The sequence below is a fragment of the Pan paniscus genome, chromosome 2, assembly GCF_029289425.2.
Source record: "Pan paniscus chromosome 2, NHGRI_mPanPan1-v2.0_pri, whole genome shotgun sequence".
Classification (NCBI taxonomy): Eukaryota; Metazoa; Chordata; class Mammalia; order Primates; family Hominidae; genus Pan; species Pan paniscus.
This window is the reverse complement of record NC_085926.1, coordinates 111,742,445-111,763,298: the sequence shown is the minus strand read 5'-3', so window position 1 is coordinate 111,763,298 and position 20,854 is coordinate 111,742,445. Positions and strand designations below refer to the sequence as shown.

The following is a 20,854-nucleotide window of genomic DNA, read 5'->3' as shown; positions in this document are numbered from 1 at the left end:
TTATTCTTTTTACTACCAAAGTCTTGGATGATATGGCTGTTGGGGGCAAAGGGGAGGTGATATATGAAAGTTAAACACTAAGATTCCAAGGTAATATTTACTCACATACAAAATCCTGGGGCACTTCATTGATAATGAAGCATTATTTTGATGTAACACTTGTTACATTAGAGTGTAATGAAAAAATACATTCTATCTAATTGATTAAAGACTATCTCTGGAAATCACAGATTTTTTAAAAAAAAGATTCAGAAGAATCTAATGGATTATAACCAATTACTTATTTTCACACACTGTTAATCTTTTTAGAGAAAGGTATCTTAAATCTGTTTAATATTTTTATGTTTGGTCAGAAAGTTATAGAACAGGTGGAATTCCAACAAATAACATTACCTGATCATATTTTTAGAGTATAGTGCTAGTCATTTTGTGACACTCTCTATTCATCTCCTTCAATCCACCTACCTAGCAATCCTATTAGAATGGCTTATGTGGCAGATTTATTTCACTATGTATATTTAGTTTCCCGATTTTTCCTTGCCAACCAAAAGCCAACTTTGTTCAAAATTTGTTAAGCCTATTATTGTAATTCCAGTTCCCTCGACTGCTTTGGAAATAAGCACATAATAAATTATGTTCTAACCATAAGAATTAAGGCAAAATCTGTTGGAGACCTTCTGGAAATAATTTCTTTGTTCTTTTAAAAGATACAGGCAGCTGGGCGCAGTGGCTGTAATCCCAGCACTTTGGGAGGCCAAGGTGGGTGGATCACCTGGGGTCAGGAGTTTGAGACCAGCCTGGCCAACGTGGCGAAATCCCATCTCTACTAAAAATACAAAAATTAGCCAGGCATGGTGACGTGCGTCTGTAGTTCCAGCTACTTGGGAGGCTGAGGCAGGAGAATCACTTGAACGTGGAAGGCGGAGGTTGCACTGAGCCGAGATTGCGCCACTGCACTCCAGCCTGGGCAACAGAGTGAGACTCCATCTCAAAAAAAAAAAAAAAAAAAAAAAAAGATACAGGCTATGAGAAACAATACTCTCCTTTGGGATTTGGTCATCTGCCTGGGACATCTGGAACTGCGGCAGCCATATTAGGACCTTGAGGGAGCTAAGCAGGCAGCCCACCTTGCTAAGGATGACAAAATAGAAAGACAAAAGACATCTGAGTCCTTGTTGCCTTTATTGGCACACTCAACCAACACAAGAAGAAAGGACTTTGAAAAATAAATATTTTTATATTGTACATATTTCATAGTGCTTTTTAAAAAAATAAACCAAAAGGTTAAGAATATACATAAGGTCATCAGTGAAGTAGTCCATAAGAATTACTAAGGTGGACTACAATGAAATGTGTAGACAAAAGCAGGAATCAAAGAGCAGAGAACAGCAAAGTCACAGATGGCAAACTGGACTAACAATCAGGAAAAACTTATTCTTATTGGAATAAAATTATCTGAGGACACACACACACTCTTCTATTTTAACTGTATATCAAAACTAAGGCATTCCTGAAAAAGAAATAGTGAAGATAAACGCTAGGGTGGACACTTAAACTGGGAATGGAATTTAAATTGTGTCAGCTAAACACACTTACAGTTCATCAACAAGCTTGTCCAGAAATGATTTTTATGTCACTTTTAGAAATGGATTACTTTCCAGCCAGGCACGGTGGCTCACTTCCCAGCACTTTGGGAAGCCAAGGCCAGTGGGTCACGAGATCAGGAGTTCAAGACTTGCCTGGCCAAGATGGTGAAACCCTCTCTCTACTAAAAATACAAAAAAATTGGCTGGGCGTGGTGGCAGGTGCCTATAATCCCAGCTACTAGGGAAGCTGAGGCAGAGAATTGCTTGAACCCAGGAGGCGGAGGTTGCAGTGAGCTGAGATTGAGTCACTGCACTCCAGCCTGGGCGACAGAGCAAGACTCCAACTAAAAAAAAAAAGAAGTAGATTCCTTTCCCTTCAAATTTTTACAAATAAAATTGTGCAATATTGGGTGAAACAGTAACAAAATACTGTATTGAGTGTACAAGTTCCACAATATCAATGTATACGCTAGAAGCCTATGGTCAACGGTAAAACTGATGTACGGATTCAAGTATCCCTGCCCTCAAAGCGCGTATTATATCATTTTCCTACTTCCTCCCTTCCATATGGCATAGTGTCTTATACAGCAGTAACTCAGTAAAATGTTCTGAAATTAAAAACAGATAACATCAGGCTGGGCGCAGTGGCTTACACCTGTAATCTGAGCACTTTGAGAGGCTGAGGCAGGTGGATGAGGTCAGGAGTTGGAGACCAGCTTGGCCAACATGACAAAACCTGGTCTCTACTAAAAATACCAAATTAGCCGGGCATGGCGGCGTGTGCCTGTAATCCCAGCTACTCGGGGCGCTGAGGCAGGAGAATTGCTTGAACCCAGGAAGCTAAGGTTGCAATGAGCCAAGATCACGCCGCTGCACTCTAGTCTGGGCGCCAGAGCAAGACTCTGTCTCAAAAAAAAAAAAAAAAAAAAAAAGACATAACATCAACACATCAACTACTATTTGTTAAGTACATATCACACTCCAGGCATTATGTTAAAAAAAGCAAACATCTCTTTAATTCTTAACACTAGTCCTATGAAATAGGTATTATTTGATTAAGAAATAGGGGACAGAACTAAAGAGTGATGATGCCCAGATGTGGTCTGATCACAACACCTAGGCATGTAATAAATAATTCAAAACACCTTACTTCGACAGTAGTTTTCACCTTTAGCTATTAGGCTGCTGCAAAAGTAATTGCTGTTTTGCCATCGAAAGCAATGGCAAAAACTGCAATTACTTTTGCACCAACTATACCATTTTTAGAAAAGAAAGCCATGTGTCATGGACTAAATGTGTCCCCCCAAAATTCACATTTTAATTCCAACCCTCAATGTGATGGTATTAGGAAGTGGGGCCTTTGGTACATAATTAGGTCCTGAAGGTGGAGCCCTCATGAATGGGATTAGTGCCCCCCTAGAGATGATCTCTGAGCTGGATGCAGTGGCTCATGCCTGTAATCTCAGCACTTTGGGAGGCTAAGGCAGAAGGATTGCATGAGTCCAGGTGTTCAAGAACAGAATAGGTAACATAGTGAGACCTTGTCCCTACAAAAAATTAAAAAATTAGCTGGGCGTGGTGGTGTGCACCCATAGTCCCAGCTACTTAGGAGGTTGAAGTGGAGGACTGCTTGAGCCTGGGAGGTTGAGGCTGCATTGAGCCGTGGTCGCACTGCTGCACTCCAGCCTGGGTGACAGAGCGAGACTGTCTCAAGGGAAGCGAAAAAAAAAAAAAGAGAGAGAGAAAGAGAGAGATGATCTCTGCTCTCTACCATGTGAGGATACAAGAAGATGTCCATCTACAAACCAGAAGGAAGCAGGCCCTGACCAGACACAGGATCTATAAGCACCTTGACCTCGGACTTCCCACACTCCAGACTATAAGAAATGTTGCTGTTTAAGTCACATAGTCTATGGCAATTTGTTACAGCAACCAAACTAAGACTTTTTTGTATTATTTACTGATCCTATGTAAAAACGCAAGCACAAGGGAGAAGATGAAAAAAAGGTGACATAATGGGACATTCACAAACTAAGGAGTAATTAGTAAAACAAGAATTGACTGTTCCTAAATTACCCATCTCCTTTTTTTTGAGATGGAGTCTTGCTCTATCACCCAGGCTGGAGTGCAGTGGTGCGATCTCGGCTCACTGCAACCTCCGCCTCCTGGGTTCATGCGATTCTCCTGTCTCAGCCTCCCGAGTAGCTGGGATTACAGGTACGTGCTACCACACCTGTCTACCTTTTTTTTTTGTATTTTTAGTACAGATGGGATTTCACAATGTTGGCCAAGCTGGTCTTGAACTCCTGATCTCAAGTGATCTGCCCACCTCGGCCTCCCAAAGTGCTGGGATAACAGGCCGAGCCACCGCGCCCGGCCACTCATCTCTCTCTCTCTTTTTTGTTTTTTGAGATGGAGTTTCGCTCTTGTTGCCCAGGCTGGAGTGCAATGGCACCATCTCAGTTCACTGCAACCTCCACCTCGGATTTAAGCTACTCTTCCTGCCTCAGCCTCCCAAGTAGCTGGGATTACAGACATGCGCCACCACACCTGCCTAATTTTGTATTTTTAGTAGAGATGGGGTTTCACCACATTGGTCAGGCTGGTCTTGAACTCCTGACCTCAGGTGAACTGCCCGCGTCGGCCTCCCAAAGTGCTGGATGAGCCACTACACCTGGCCCCATCTCTTACAGAACTAAGATTTTTAAAAAAACATAACGTTGTATTTTACTAATACCTAGCTTTATAACACAAACATAACCAACTAACTATATTAGCCAAAAAAAAGATAAAACATCAATGTGACTACAAAGTAAATGGACATATCTAAGAGGAAAATGGGCATATTTGAGGATAATCAGAATATTAATGCCCACAGACTCAATACAACTTTGCTACTATTAAAAATAGAGAACAGAAGTGGAAAATTTCTGGTCAATTATTTTAAGTTCAGAACAACAAAGCTACCTGAAACAGAATTTGGGTAAGAAATTCCTGCTTTTTTTTTTTTTTTTAATTAAGACAGGGTCTGGGTCTGGCTTTATCACCTATGCTGGAGTACAGTGATGCAATCTCGGCTCACTGCAACCTCAGCTCACTGTAACCTCCACCTCCAGGGCTCAAGTGATCCCCCCACCTCAGTGCTGGGATTACAGGCATGAGCTAGGATTACAGGCATGATTACAGTGCTGGGATTACAGGCATGAGCCACTGTGCCAGGCCTTATTTTTTTTATTTCTTAAACTTGATAAACTGAAGGGGGAAAAGTAATTGTAAAGCTCACATTAATATCCCACATTTGAATTTTTAGGAAATTTTCCTGATTTCAGGTTACAAAGAAAAAACAAGACATCAAAGAAGATCCTATTGATTTAAAGCTTAACTTACCTATGATGCAAACAGCCAAGAAGACAGCCAACAATATAAATAGAAAAGAAAGCATTTGTTACACATCTTTCTTTAAAATCTGTTTTCAGAAGCAATATGCTTATAATTTTAAAAATACCTAATGAAAGATCTCACCACTTGAATATGATTGACATTATTTCCCAATTAATTTTTTTTACATAATTGTAATCAACACTAGCATAAAATTATTTTACTTCAATTTTTCTATGCGCTACACAGTCTTTGTGTCATCTTAAACTGTATACTATTCCATTAAATAGATACCTTACTTTACCTAACAACAATAACTCTCTCTTGCGTACCAAGACTGCTTCCTATTTGGGACTGTTTTTAACATTTTGCTAATATACTTTTTTTTCTTTTTTTTTTTTGAGACAAGGTCTTGCTCTGTCACCCAGGCTGGAGTACAGTGGTGTGATCAAGGCTCACTGCAGCCTCAATCTCTTGGGTTAAAGCAATCTCCTGCCTTAGCCTCCCTTACTGGGACCACAGGCATGTACCACCATGCCCAGCTTTTTTATTTTTATGCAAAGACAAAGTCTCACTCTGTTACCCAGGCTGCTCTTGAACTCCTGGGCTCAAGTGATCCTCCCGCTTCGGCCTCCCAAAGTGCTGGGATTACAGGTGTAAGCCACTGCACCCTGCCACTTTAATTCAATTTAACTTACTGACTAGGTAAAGTCAAGGTAAGACAACCACCTAAGAATTCATGCTGATGTCTCACAACAGCAATTCTTACAAACACACAGATCCCTATCTAGAAGTTAACACCATATTTCACCTAATCAAAGATAATATCAATTTTAATAAACTCCTTTATTTGATGTACTACTAAGGAAAAAAACCTGACAAATTATGGCATTCCAGAAATTGCAGGACAGGCACTAATTTCAGAGCTGTTAAAAATATGGGAGAAAAATGTCCTAGAAACAACAAAATATGGTATTAGAACTAAACACAGTACAATATTTATATACACGAGAAGTGAGACTTGCCAACCTCAATAGAAATAAAGTGAAGACCTAAGAAACAGGAAAACAAAAGATCTCTGAACTCGTAGAATGACAGTCTTAAAGCTTCTGCACATGGCAAAAGACCTGCATACAGTCTTAGGACTCAATTTATGCACAATTAAAAATTATTATCTAATACTTTGGATCACTGCAGATTTAAAGCAGCAAATCATTAGAGAGCTACTCTATAAGAATACATGGAAGGACTGGGTGCGGCAGCTCACGCCTGTAATCCCAGCACTTTGGGAGGCCAAGGTGGGCGGATCACGAGGTCAGGAGATCGAGACCATCCTGGCTAACACAGTGAAACCCCGTCTCTACTAAAAATACAAAAAATTAGCTGGGCGTGATGGCAGGTGCCTGTAGTCCCAGCTACTCAGGAGGCTGAGGCAGAATGGTGAACCCGGGAAGCGGAGGCTGCAGTGAGCCGAGATTGCGCCACTGCACTCCACAGCCTAGGCGACAGAGCGAGACTCTGCCTCAAAAAAAAAAGAATAAATGGAAGATAAAAAGGAAAGAGATGTGAATTGACTAATGGTAATAAGAATGACCCATAACCATCAAGAAAAGGTCAATTTGGGTTTATTATTTTCTAGGAAACATGGGGAAAAATTGGTAATATGCAACCACGCCCTTAAAGATGTTCAAGCCTTTTGACTCAAAAACTGTATTTCTGGGAATATATTTGGCATGTGGATAAGGACTTATTTATATACGTGTTTACTGTTATACTGCAATATTAGAAAAACCTTTAAAATCCAATAATGACAACATAATGTAGTATTAATTTATCTGAAATCCTACAGTATTCCCCCCCGCACAAAATGTACTTAATAATAATAATGAAATTTCTTATGTTAAATAGTCTACAATTCCAAGTTCGTAGTGCCAAGGACTGTCTTCAGCAAATTCTCTTCTTGAATCCTGAACCTTCATGGTGTATTAGCACTGCAATGACTGGCTTTTGGATAGGCTCTTGTCAGATAAACTGCCTATGAAATGACTTTACCATTTTTTTTTGAGATGGAGTTTTGCTCTTGTTGCCTAGGATCGACTGCAATGGCGCAATCTCGGCTCACTGCAACCTCCACGTCCTGGGTTCATGTGATTCTCTTGCCTCAGCCTCCCGAGTAGCTGGGATTACAGGTATGCGCCACCACGCCCGGCTAATTTTGTATTTTTAGTGGAGACAGGGTTTCTCCAAGTTGGCCAGGCTTGTCTCGAACTCCTGACCTCAGGTGATCCACCCGCTTTGGCCTCCCAAAGTGCTGGGATTACAGGCGTGAGCCGCTGGGCCCAGCCAACTTTACCAATTTTTTTTAAAATTCAGGCAATCATGCAGGAAAATTATCACCTTCAAAAGAAGTCAAACTAGAAACTGTATGACTACTTTAAAAAGGCAATTGCTTAAAATACTTAGAAACTTTTTTTTTTTTGAGACAGAGTTTTGCTCTTGTTGCCCAGGCTGGAGTGCAATGGCACGATCTTGGCTCACCACAACCTCTGCCTCCCGGGTTCAAGCAATTCTCCTGCTTCAGCCTCCAGAGTAGCTGCGATTACAGGCATGTGCCTCCATGCCCGGCTAATTATGTATTTTTAGTAGAGTCGGGATTTCTACATGTTGGTCAGGCTGGTCTTGAACTCCCGACCTCAGGTGATCTACCCACCTCGGCCTCCCAAAGCGCTGGGATAACACGTGTGAGCCACCAAGCCCAGCTGAAACTTATTTTTAAAACTTTACAATTACCATATTACTCTCGTTACTGAGCAAATTTTGATGGCTTTGCCAAAAAAATCATGAGCAGCTAAACTAGCCAAATGTAAGAAATGTAGGCATTTGAGACTGACACACATACAAGGAACAAAAAAGAGACAGCATCAACAGTGTTGTCTAAAAATGCTATTACACTTATAAAATGATGCTGTCCAGGTACGGTGGCTCACGCCTGTATTCTCAGCTACTTGGGAGGCTGAGGTGGGAGGATCACGCTTGAGTCCAGGAGTTCAAGACCAGCTTGGACAACACAGTGAGACCCTGTCTCAAAAAAAAAGAAAAAAAAGAAAAGAAAAGAAAAGAAAATATGATGTCTACTTTTTTTTTTCTTTTTTTGTTTTTTTGTTTTGAGACAGAGTCTCGCTCTATGGGCAGGCTGGAGTGCAGTGGCGCGATTTCGGCTCACTGCAACCTCCCCCTCCCGGATTCAAGCAATTCTACTGCCTCCGCCTCCCGAATAGCTGAGACTGCAGGTGTGTGCCACCATGCCCAGCTAATTTTTGTTATGTTTAGTAGAGACAGGGTTTCACCATATTGGCCAGGATGGTCTCGATCTCTTGATCTTGTGATCTGCCCGCCTTGGCCTCCCAAAGTGCTGGGATTACAGGGGTGAGCCACTGCACCCGGCCGATGTCTATATTTAAACGAATCCATCCTGTCATTTGTTTAGTTTTATTTTTTATTTTTTTGAGATGGAGTCTTACTCTGTGGCCCAGGCTGGAGTGCAATGGCGCGATCTCGGCTCACTGCAAGCTCCAAACTCCCGGGTTTATGCCATTCTCCTGCCTCAGCCTCCTGAGTAGCTGGGACTACAGGCACCCGCCACCACGCCTGGCTAATTTTTTGTATTTTTAGTAGAGACAGGGTTTCACCATGTTGGCCAGGATGGTCTCGATCTCTTGATCTTGTGATCCGCCCACCTCGGCCTCCCAAAGTGCTGGGATTACAGGCGTAAGCCACCATGCCCAGCCATCCTGTCGTTTATTTAATGGATGGAATAGAAGAGGACAAAGGTTCATAAACTGTGCTCAGGTATATTAACCCAATGTTTAGAAGAGAGTGTTACATAAATAGGTTCACATTTAATTCAGGAATTCATAAAATCTCTGCAATAAAAATATATCCTAAAGCACAAAGGATAAAAGAAGAAAAGAATGCTGCCTAAGATAGGTGAAAAAACACCTCACAATCTGGATTTAAATAATGACTATAGTCAAAAGTCCAGACATTTTCAATTCAGAGGACAAGAAATCTGTGTTTCTAACAGTTTACCTAGTATACTATGATTAACAACCAGGGTTTATTTAACTAAATTAGTTGTGGGGAGAGGAGAAGTTTTCAATAGTATGATTTACTAAGAAATTAACTGCCTGCTCCTCTGGTACGTGCTCAAGGTCTCTAATATTGCTTCTTAATAGCACTTACTACTCTTGTGATTAAAAAATGTGAAAGAAGCTGTTCAATGTCTGTCTTCACTTCCAGACTATAAATGCTAGAAAAACAGGGACCGCCTCTGCTTTGTTTATTGAACACCCCAATTATCCAGTAAAGTGCCTTGGCACATAGTAGGCAATTACTAAATATTGCTAGTGACAGTACTGGCAAGGGTGTGGGGGGAAATAGAAACTCTAATCGTTGAGTGAAAACTGATAAAACCCTTTCAAAGTACACTGAATACACATTTTGGCCTAATGCTTGATGGCCAAGATTTTTAAAATATTCAACTGACGCCAAAGCTGAATCCAAATATTACCATCACAGAATGACCTTCTAAGATCAAAAATTATGATTAAATATTCTTAAATATTAAGAAAATATTAAATTAGATTCAATTTATTAAGTTATAATTTTATTAATAATTTTAATGGTCAATTTGTTCAATCTTGTGAATGGTAGAACACATATAATTCTATAATGAACAGATAAAATTTAATCCCTATTAATCTGCCTAGTATTATTATTTAAAATTTTACAAAATGTATTAGCTCAAAAAGGCTCTACTCCAACACATATATGGACAACTGGCTTTTGACAAAAGTGCAAAGGCAATTCAGTGTAGAAAGCATATTGTCTTTTCAACAAGTGGTGGTAGAACCAACGTATACATAAAATGCAAAAAAAAAAAAACCCCATAACTATATAGAAAAATCTAAAAACGGATGGTAGACCTAAATGTAAAACCTAAAAATATAAAACTTCCTTTGTGACCTTGGATTTGACATAACACTAAAAGCACAATCCACAAAAGAATAAAATGGTAAACTGGACTTCAAATCTCTGCTCATCAAAAAACATTGTTAGAACAAAAAGACAAGGTAAAGACTGGGAGAAAATATGTACAGACATAAACCTGACAAAGAACTTATATCCAGAATCTACAAAGATCAAAACTCAATAATAGGAAAACTCAATTAAAACAGGCAAAAGATTTGAACATTCACTTAACCAAGGAAGATAGATGGCAAAGTACATGAAAAGATGCTTAAGCTCATTAGTCACTAGGAAAATGCAAGTTAAAACCACAATGAAATGCCATTCCACAGCTATCAGAATGGCTAAAAGTTTAAAAGACTGACAAAGGAAGTGTTGGTAAGGATGTAGAACAACTAACACACTCACATATTGCTAGTAGAACTGTAAAATGGTACAACCACTTTGGAAAACAGTTTGGCAGTTTCTTAGAAAGTTAAAATTACACTTACCATATGATTCAGCCATTCTACTCCTTGGTATTTCCCCATGAGAAAGCTTATGTCCAAAGACTTACATGAATGTTCATAGGACCTTTATTCATAATGGCCAAAAAGTGGAAAGACAGCACAAATATCCAGCAATGGGTGAATGGATAAACAAACTATGGTATATCTATAAAATGGAATAATAGTCAGCAAGGAAAATATGAATCATCGATACATGTAATGCAAACTAACCTATAATGATAGAAAATAGATCAGTGGATGGTTAAGGACAGGAGGTGGGGAGGTATGGAAGGACAGGATTAAAAAGAGGAACAAAGAAACTTCTCTTGGGTGTGATGGATATGTTCACTATATTGATTACAGTGCTGGCTTCATGTGTGTATACATATATTAAAACTTATCCAACTGTATACTTTATGTGCAGATATGTCAATTATATATCAATAAAATTATTTTTTAAAAAGCACAAGTTATTGCCAGCATGACTCCTATAAAGGCATGCTTCCACAGGACACATGTTCACTTTTGCTTTTATTTGTTGACTAATAGAGTATTTCTTTTCTTTTCTTTTTTTGAGACAGAGTCTCACTCTATCGCCAGGCTGGAGTGCAGTGGGTGTGATCTCAGCTCACTGCAACCTCTGCCTCCTAGGTTCAAGTGATTCTCCTCCCTCAGCCTCCTGAGTAGCTGGGACTACAGGTGCACACCACCAGGCCCAGCTAATTTTTGTATTTTCAGTAGAGATGGGGTTTCACCATGTTGGCCAGGATGGTCTCAATCTCTTGACCTCGTGATCCACCCACCTTGGCCTCCCAAAGTGCTGGGATTACAGGCGTGAGCCACCAGGCTCAGCCAACTAATAGAGTATTTCTAAAGGACTATTTGACCTATGCAAATTTGTTAAGAGAATTTTAACCCTAGAAACAGCATAGGGGCAACAGATGAAAACTTAGCCAAACCAGTTTTTTGTCTGTCTATTTAGAATAAATACATGTGGCTCTGGATAAGGCTGTGTGGGCACTCTCTGGTCCTGCCAAGTTTAACTAATTCTGGGAATTTCCACAGTCACTTAATAGCTCAGGAGTATAGAAGTCAGATATGCCTCTTAAGTACTTTATTCATCTATATTTTCAGAATGGGGCTAATGGCATATCAGCTTACAATATGTTGAATGAGAATTTAGGAAAATATTAACTCCATCTTGAACACACTTTTGTGCCATGAGGCATAGAAGGGTTTGTTGTCCAAGACTCAGATTAAGCTCTAATAATTTGGACATCAAAGTTGATATGGCTCAATGGCTCATTTGGAGGGCGGAGGTATAGGGAAAGTTATTTTCTGTTGCTTTATACTACTCTGAGGTAGAATTAGCTCACAATAAATAACTGTTTCTGACAGCCTGTTTATCTCTATTTACAGCTACTTTCCAAGCTGTCCCTATACCCAGTAGAGTACCTTAGGGAGAATGAGGTGATATTTAAAACACACACACATGCCCCACTGTACAATAAGCAGGTACTACAGGGCCATATTCAGGCACTGCAGGTATACTACGTTGGGACCTGAGAAGATTCTGTATTTTAAGTGTCTATTTTGGATCACACTGAAGAGTTTAGTGTCAGTCAATCTGCTTCTTAGATTCATAGAGATACTTTTTCCTTTCTTGAACAAGTGAAATATTGGGCACTGAAACCAAGTGTGTTATATTCAAAATAATTTGTGGATTTTATAACTCATCTAAATAAAGCTCCTCACTACCTCATTTTGCATTACCTAAGACTAGGACTCACGGATTATCAAAAACTCACTTTTCACAAGAAAGGACACAGCTATTCCTCTATTTAGCTAGCTACCACACTCTTAATGTTCAAATTCAATCTGATTCACTATTTAACTATTTGAACACTCTTACATAATTGCTTTGGTACATAAAATCAGCAACTTCACAATTATTAACAATTACAGCATTTTACTTTTTCAACAATATCTATTCAAACTTCGATTGATAGAATTTCAATGTATAAATCACATTAAGGAGTATTTCAAGTTATATCTAAAATACTTACTGTTATTTGAAAGTAGTAAGTCCAAAGGTCACACCTCTCATACTGACATTGTTACATTAATTCCATATGATAGTAACTTAAGCTATTACATGATGGTAGATCACACACAATTCAGGGATGCTAGAAATGTTAAAAGCACACCTTCCAAAGACCCAAGCTAAATGGCAGATTTTGGCAAATTACTAAGGACAAAGATGAACTTCTGAACATCCCTAAATTGGAGAGCAATTTGGCAATGCCCACCAAAATTCAAATTGTACTTACCTTTGACACGGCTAGTCCATTTCTAGGAATTTATTGTAGATGTACAAAATGTTCTATTAACAAAATATTAACTATAGCACTGTTTCTTAAGCAAAAGATTGGAATGTCCATTAATATGGAGGCTGGTTAAATACCTTGTAATACTATGACAGGCTACATGTTTAGTGGTATTATGGCAGCAATCTCTGGAAAGTGACTCCCTGGGCTCTAATCCTGAGCCCTACCACTTATAAACTGTGTGACTGTTGGACATTTAATCATCCCGTGCCTAGTTTTCCTCATTTGTTAAATATAGAAAAATAGTGCCTATCTCATAGGTTGCTATGAGGCTTCCATGAGTTAATAAAACTAAAGTATTAAGAAAGCATCTGGATCAGGAGTAAGCTCTCAATAAATGTTACATATGATGATGAGGGTATATTAATACAATTGAATACTAAACTATCATTAAAAAGAATGAGGCAGTTTTAACTGTATCAATGTGAAAAGATCTCCAACGTAATACTCAAGTGAAAAATGTAAGGTCCAGAATAATATGAAGAGGTGCTACCATTTGTGGATAAATATATGGGGGAAGAAAAGAATAAGGATGAGGGGAGAGAAAACACACTTGTATGAATATATAAATTTTACCATATTTGTACATGTATTACCCATTCAACTGAATTAAAAATATTGTTGGATGAGTAAATGAATGTTAAAACAACTGAGCCAAGTTGTTTTATATTGCACTATTATATATTGCACCTAATTGACTGAGCAAATAATAGCACATATTATTATTACATATATATTTTTCTGAGACAGGGTCTGGCTCTGTCACCCAGGGTCTGCAGTGGCACGATCTCAGCTCACTGCAACCTCTGCCTCCCAGGCTCAAGCGATCCTCCCACCTCAGCCTCCCGAATAGCTGGAACTAGATGTGTGCGCCACCACGCCTGGCTAATTTTTTTTTTTTTTTTTTGTACAGACATGGTTTTACCATGTTGCCCTTCAGTTCCTGGGCTCAAGCAATCCGCCTGCATCGGCCTCCCAAAGTGCTGGGATTACAGGTGTGAGCCACTGCACCCAGCTGGCAAATATATATATGGCTCTTATGTGCTAGTTATTATTCCAATCGCTTCTATTATTCACAACATCCAATGAAGTTAAATACTCTTATTATCCTTATTTTAAAGTTGAGAAAAATGCAATGCAAAAAGACACAAGTAACTCCTCCAAAGTCACACCACTAGGAAGCAGAGCCAGGATTTGACTCACACAGTCTGGTTTCCTTCATCTCTTTGTTATATTAATACTACTCTAAAATTATTTTTATTTACATATATCCCAACTCTTGTAAAAAAAACTTTGGACAGCTTACATTAAAGCACATATATGCAATTAATAAAACTGGTAATGAAAAGGGGAAGAAATACCAATGTGAGAAAAAAATACAGCTACTTTAAGTATGCAACAAATCCAACTCTAAAGCATCTGCTATTTTCTATCTAGGCTTTGAATGATGTATTCTACGGAGATATTTTTAAAAGGACAGAAATCAAGTATTAAACAATTATAAGTACTTTTTATTTTGCTTCTTTAAAGAAGTTCTTGTTTAAAGTTTTCTTAAGGCAAGTTAATCTTGTAATCCAGTTTATATGCCAAAACCCAAATAGGGACTTTTCTTATGATTCTGTCATATGATTAAGTCAGGTGACAGATCCCACACTTGTGCAATGTGCTCTACACTCTAAGGCAGAAAGCGTGTCTATAGCACTGACTATCCATACCAAAAATAACATGCCAAATTTGTAATCCTATCTAGTAATCCCTATCATTTTTTGGTACATTTTTCTTTTCTTTTTTTTTTTCTTACTTTTGAGACAGGGTGTCGCTCTGATGCCCAGGCTGGAGTGCAGTGGCACATTCGCAGTTCACTGAAACCTTGAATGCCCCGGGATCAAGTGATCCTCCCACCTCAGCCTCTTGAGTAGCTGGGACTACAGGTGCATGCCATCGTGCCCAAATAATTTTTTTAATTTTTATTTTTTACTGGTAGAGGGGGGTCTTGCCATGTTGCCCAGGATGGTCTCCAACACCGGGCTCAAGCGATCTACCTGCCTCAGCCTCCCAAAGTGCTGGGATTACAGGCATGAGCCACCGTGCCCAGCCTGTTTTTCCTAATTACAGAACACTTCATGTCCACTGTAAAAATAAAAACATATAATGTAAAGTGTAAGGAAGAAAGTAAATCATCTTAGTGCCCATTGTTTCCCATAATCCATCGTATACACAGACATGTACAAACATGTAGTTTTATATAAATATGTTACTATGGATATTCTGTCTCTTTCCTTTTCTGCTTATTTCCTCTTTCCAGTGGTGACAACCAGGTAAAAATATACAAAACTCATGGTGTTTTTCAACTGGTTTTATAAAAAATGAGTTATCATTACAAATGTTTCTCTGTACTTTGTATTTTTTTTTTCTTAAGATACATGATGGCCTGGGCAATAAGGTGAAAACCCCGTCTCTACCAAAAATACAAAAAATTAGCCAGGTGTGGTGGTGCACACCTGTAGCCCCAGCTACTCTGGAGGCTGAGGCGGGAGGATAGCTTAAACCTAAGAGGAGGAAGTTGCAGTGAGCCAAGACAGCACCAGTACACTCCAATCTGGGTAACAGAGCAAGATCCTGTCTCAGGAAAAAAAAAAAAAAAAGATACATGATAGAAATCCTTTCAGAATGTACTTGGAAATCCTTTCTAATCACCAGTAGATTTAACTCCTACCATTTAATCACTTCACAACATTACATAAAATGCCTTGGCCATAATTTACATAACAATATACCTTAAGATATAAGAAAGTGTTTCCTTCTAAAATTTAAATCTGAAAATACTTATGATATACCATTAATTTTTAAAAACAGCTAATCACAGTTGTAAATTTATTAACTAGAGCTAACTACAAAGAAATATACAGAAAGGAGTTTCAAACATAAATAAATCATTATATAATTCTAAAGATCACTTCAGTAGTTTCAGGTAAAAATAAATATGTTACTACGAAGATACACAACCACTTCAGCTGTCTTTATATATACATACACACACATTGCGTACTTTATATACTACAAATATTTACTCTATATATAGTATATACATAATATGTATATACTAAATATAAATGAATACACTTATAAGAACCAAAGTCGCTTTCATTTCACCATAGGGAAAAAAGAGAATAGCAAAACTAATATTCTCTTCAGAAATTATATGGAAAACATTTTTATTGCTCACAATTTATTTATTTACAATAAAGTTACTTAGTATAAAGAATAAATTCATTCCTAAATCAATAAATCCATTTGTTATAATAGACAATCAACATTAAGGAAAAGTCAATAAACTTAATAAAATCTTTCCTTAAGACAAATGAGTAATTTTTTTTTTCAGGAATAAAGTGATTCATAAACTCATGATAGCTATACTTACTGTTTAATTTGCTGATATTTTCCATTGCAAAACTACTAACCCTTGTGAATCATGAATTTAAGAAGGGAAGAATTTTACTCTAGTTTATGTCTCCATTATGTTCTCTACATTTCTTTGTCTATTTCATATAAGGATAAAAATAAGATGTAAAAACACTTAATTTTTTTAAAAAGACAAAATTTTTAAGCTTATAAGCATTAACTCAAAAGTCCCTGCTCTACAATCTGTACAATTTTAATATACTTCTATAATCCATTGCAGGAATAAAAACTTCAAAATTGAAGAACTGCCTCCTTAAATTTATTCCATATATTAATGATTACAAGCTTTGGAAAATCTTTATATAGAAAATATTAAGACACTGCAGTTGCCCAAATAAGGGACTTTATCTTGATATTTTTCAGATACAATTAATAAATCTGTTTTAGAATCTTTGCTACAAGTACATTTTTCTTGTTCCCCCATTTTTTGGGTAATAGCTTCTTTTCAAATTCTACTCTCTTCTTCATGCCCCAAACCTGCTGCTCACAGGGACATCAGTCAATTCTGTGGGTTAAGTCTTCTTTAGAAATTCAGTATATAAAATCAAAGTAGTTATCAGTAAAATTAATTAAAAATTTTTTTTACAAAACATGTTCTAGGCATTTTACATTCATGATCTAACTTAATAGCACCCGTGGTATAGATTTAAACGTGAGAAAACTTAACCTTACTTAAGTACACTGTCCAAAGTCACACAGTTATTAAGTGGTAGGGCCAGAACTTCAACTAGGTCTCTATGACTGGGAAATCAATTCATGTAAAGTCTGAGCTACACTGCTTTACCATTTTACACACCACTTAGTTTTTTTGGTTTTTTTTTTTTTTTTTTTGAGATGGAGTCTCACTCTGTTGCCCAGGCTGGAGCGCAGTGGTGTGATCTTGGCTCACTGCAACCTCCACCTGTCGGGTTCAAGTGATTCTCCTGCCTCAGCCTCCTGAGTAGCTGGCACTACAGGTGCGTGCCGCCATGCCTGGCTAATTTTTTAATTTTTTTTAAGTAAAGACAGGGTTTCACCGTGTTAGCCAGGATGGTCTCGATCTCCTGACGTTGTGATCTGCCCGCCTTGGCCTCCCAAAGCACTGGGATTACAGACACCACTTAGTTTTTAAGATATTTTCACATAGATTACCTAGGGTTTATGTCATAGGAAGGTTCCTAAGTATCAAACCTGAACCCCTCCCCAGCATTACGTAAAAGGACATATAACTAAAGTGGCAGAGCTGAATGAAGAGCCTCTGACTTTTAGTCTAGTGCTAGTCCACTTATAGATCATGCAGAGCCACTTTTTCATTTAGTACAATTCATTCATCTTCCTTTCTCTCCCATATTTTGATGATAACCATACTTATTAGTAAACAAACATGCTGTGAAAATAAGTTGGTCTCAGCATTAATAAAGTCCATCTGAGGTTTTTATCTATTGTATTGACCATGAATTTGGAAGGTTATTACCAGTTTATATTTAAAAGCTAACATTTAGTGCACAACTTTAGGAAGAGCTATGATCTGCAAAAATTAAAGTGGTTTAATTTCCTTGTCTAATTGCCCAACATTCATTCAATAAATAATTTATTGAGTACCTATCAGGTACTTCAGTATTCTGGTGCTGAAGACACAATAGTATTATAGTTCACAGTCCCAAGAGCTTTATGATTTGCTGAGGAAGAGCCCAGGGAACAGGAATTAAATACAATGCTAGAAGTGCAAGTAGAAGAATAGAAAAGATGATGATGATGATGATTAGTAGTCTATAGGACTGAGTGGCTACCTCTGCCCATGGGGAAGAAAGCATTCTTAGTGGTGGCAAAAATCTATAAAGGCACTGAAAACAAGAACTCAGGAAAAGAAAACCAGAAGTGCCAAGGGCCCTAAAATAAAACCAAACCCTTATGCTTTATTTAATGGTGGACTATAGCACAATTCCCTAATAAATGTTAAGATTTCTACATGTAACACTCATAAACTGATAAGGCTAGTCTCAGAAATGTTTTCCAGGCTTCCAATCGTGTGTGTGTGTGTGTGTGTGTGTGTGTGTGTGTGTGTGTGTGTGATCTGTGTATAATGTCAAAGCTTTTTTTCACATTTAACCTTACTAGCAATGTAATCACCAATTCCCACTACTAATCTACATTTCATCAGTGGTCTAAGTTATTGCTTTCACGAGTTCCCTAAAACTGGGGGAATTGTGAAGTAAAACTGCAGACTCATCCAACCACTTTCATACTGACATTTTCCCCTCTAGTAGTCAATGCTTCTAGCTGGTTTTCTCTTTCCCATTTTGGTCTCAGCCAGACATGACTAGTTAGAACTTCCAGACCACATAAGGAATTCTCCTTACGTGGTGCAATGTCACCTGGTCACTGAAGTAACACTTCCTTTTTTTTTCCCCTCTCCTCTAGAGTTCAAGGAACCTTATTATGGAGAAAATTAATGGATAAAACTACATATATATATCTACAGCAGGCATGATGACATAAATATATCAATATATTAGTCTATTGTCCAGTATGGGTCATAAGTACGAAATGCTAAAATGGTAAATCCACAAGAGATAGTAGTAATCTTCATTACTTGGGGAAAGCAACATCTCCGAGGTTATGTTTTCTACTAAGGAGCATCAATAAGCTAGGTTATGTATTTTGCACTTACTATAAAAATACTTTGTTAAACAGCTGCTATTGTAGAATTTTAACTTTTTATTCTCCTTAACAAAATAAGACCGTTTATTGTATAGAATTTGGAAGACACAGAAAAACAAAAATAAATCAGTCACATCCACCACTCAAAGATGATTCCATCTTCCTCATTTTCCAGCAGTCTTCTTTAATTACCTTAGTTAGAAAACTACAAGATTTAACTGAGCATATAATTTTTCATATTAAGAAAGGTGTAATTTAAATTTTAAAAATCAAATTTGTAATATTCGTAAGACCTTCAATTGAAAAGCAGCATGGAATTTTCTGAGTTTGCAGTATAAATAAAAGAGTTTAACCACAAACTGAAAAACATTCTTCCCTAAAGCACATTGTTTGGGATCAAAACATTGGTAATAATACATTACGGACGGAATGGGAGTACTTGGGTTGGACAACACCTGTATTTTCAACTGGACAACAATTTCTGTATTTTCACAAAATACTATTCATCAAAATCTGAAGAGGGCACCGGGAGTTTTACAAATGGGGAAAGCTAAAGAGGGATACAAATGCTACTTAACCTAAATTTACCACAAAGCCGGTCAAGGAATAGATTGGGAGTGCCAATTCAGTAGTATTTTAGGGGAAAATGACAAAAAGGGAAGGATTGACGGCAGAAAACATGTGCAGACAGCAACATCTCGACTTGATTCTACCTTTAAGCATATGGCCAAATGAATTTGGTTTAACTATTTCCAACCCAATCAGTTTCTTATTTCGGTTTCAGGGAACCCTACTCACTCTTCCCTAAACCAGCCTGGGCCTCCTGCACACCACAACACCACAATACCATCTTTCAACGCCTCCTCATTCAATCGAGACTGTCGCATTACTAACACCTCCTGTTTTGAAGACAGTATTCCTTCAACTGTCCTCTCTGCAGAGAAGAAAAAGTAAAAGCCCTTCTTTTACTTTTCTAGTCCCATCCGAAGCACGTGAACATCTACGGAACCTTCCCTGCAGGTATGTCAGATAAAATCCTTAGAATCACTGAGAAGGCACATTCGGAGGGAAGCTTCACAGTGACTCTGCAGTGAGGGCCGTATCAGTGACAGTCCCTCCCAAGCCTGTCTCACCGGAGACGCCTCTGCCTCCAGGGTTTTTGCTACCTCCCCGCTCCTCAGCCCTGAGCTGAGGGTAAGGACAGTGAGGACCTTTGCTAAAGAATGGGCTTTAAGGAATGGGACCTAATGTCTACTGCAGACCCTGTGAAATGGCTGAAACAATCTGCTACCCGAAGCCCCAAAGGCTCTGAGTAGGGAACCATAATGGCCGCACTCACTTCCAACCCTGGGAAAGGTGGACATCTGAATCCCCAAGTAGCGGGAACGACCACACTTGGGGGAGCGGGGGTTAAGGAGAAATGAGCTCCTTGCCGGTGCAGGGTGACAGCGGGGAGGAAGCCTCAGGCAGAAAAGTCGCCGTTCACACTCTCCCTTCTCTCCTTCCTCTGCCTCCTTCCACCCCCTCTATCCCCACCACTCGCCAGTTACCGGTCGCCGCTCACCTGCTGGGGCGCGAGGTGCAGAGACTGTACCGACCGAGGACCCAGAGGCTCTGTCACCACGGAGGGGAAGTCCTCAGCTGCACAGGGTAGGGGGGGGTGGGCCCAACCAGTCACATGACGTCGAGCTCCGCCCTGCCTCCTTCATCCCAGCGCGCTACATCTCGGGGGGCCTGAATTTTTACGGATCCCTTGAATATTAATTTTCTTGGATTAAAGAAATAAAAGATAAATTTTCACAAAGAGTATGTTATAAAGTACAATGTGGAAAATGTGGACAGCAAGAGTTAAAGCGCATTGCTAAGGAAGTGACGTTCACGCCAC

General features: G+C 38.7%; 1 protein-coding gene across 2 annotated transcripts in view; it reads right to left on the bottom strand.

Annotated features, from left to right (window-relative positions):
- Nucleotides 1–20,854, bottom strand: part of ATP6V1A (ATPase H+ transporting V1 subunit A) — a 63,724-nt gene that overhangs the window by 42,348 nt on the left and 522 nt on the right. The window contains exon 2 of one of the 2 annotated variants that reach the window (XM_003825111.6): nucleotides 20,534–20,737. The gene's annotated coding sequence lies outside the window, so the exon portion shown is untranslated. Of the gene's footprint in view, nucleotides 1–4,973; nucleotides 6,244–20,533; nucleotides 20,738–20,854 lie in introns of those variants that run through there. The other variant, XM_063602512.1, reaches the window with a different exon arrangement.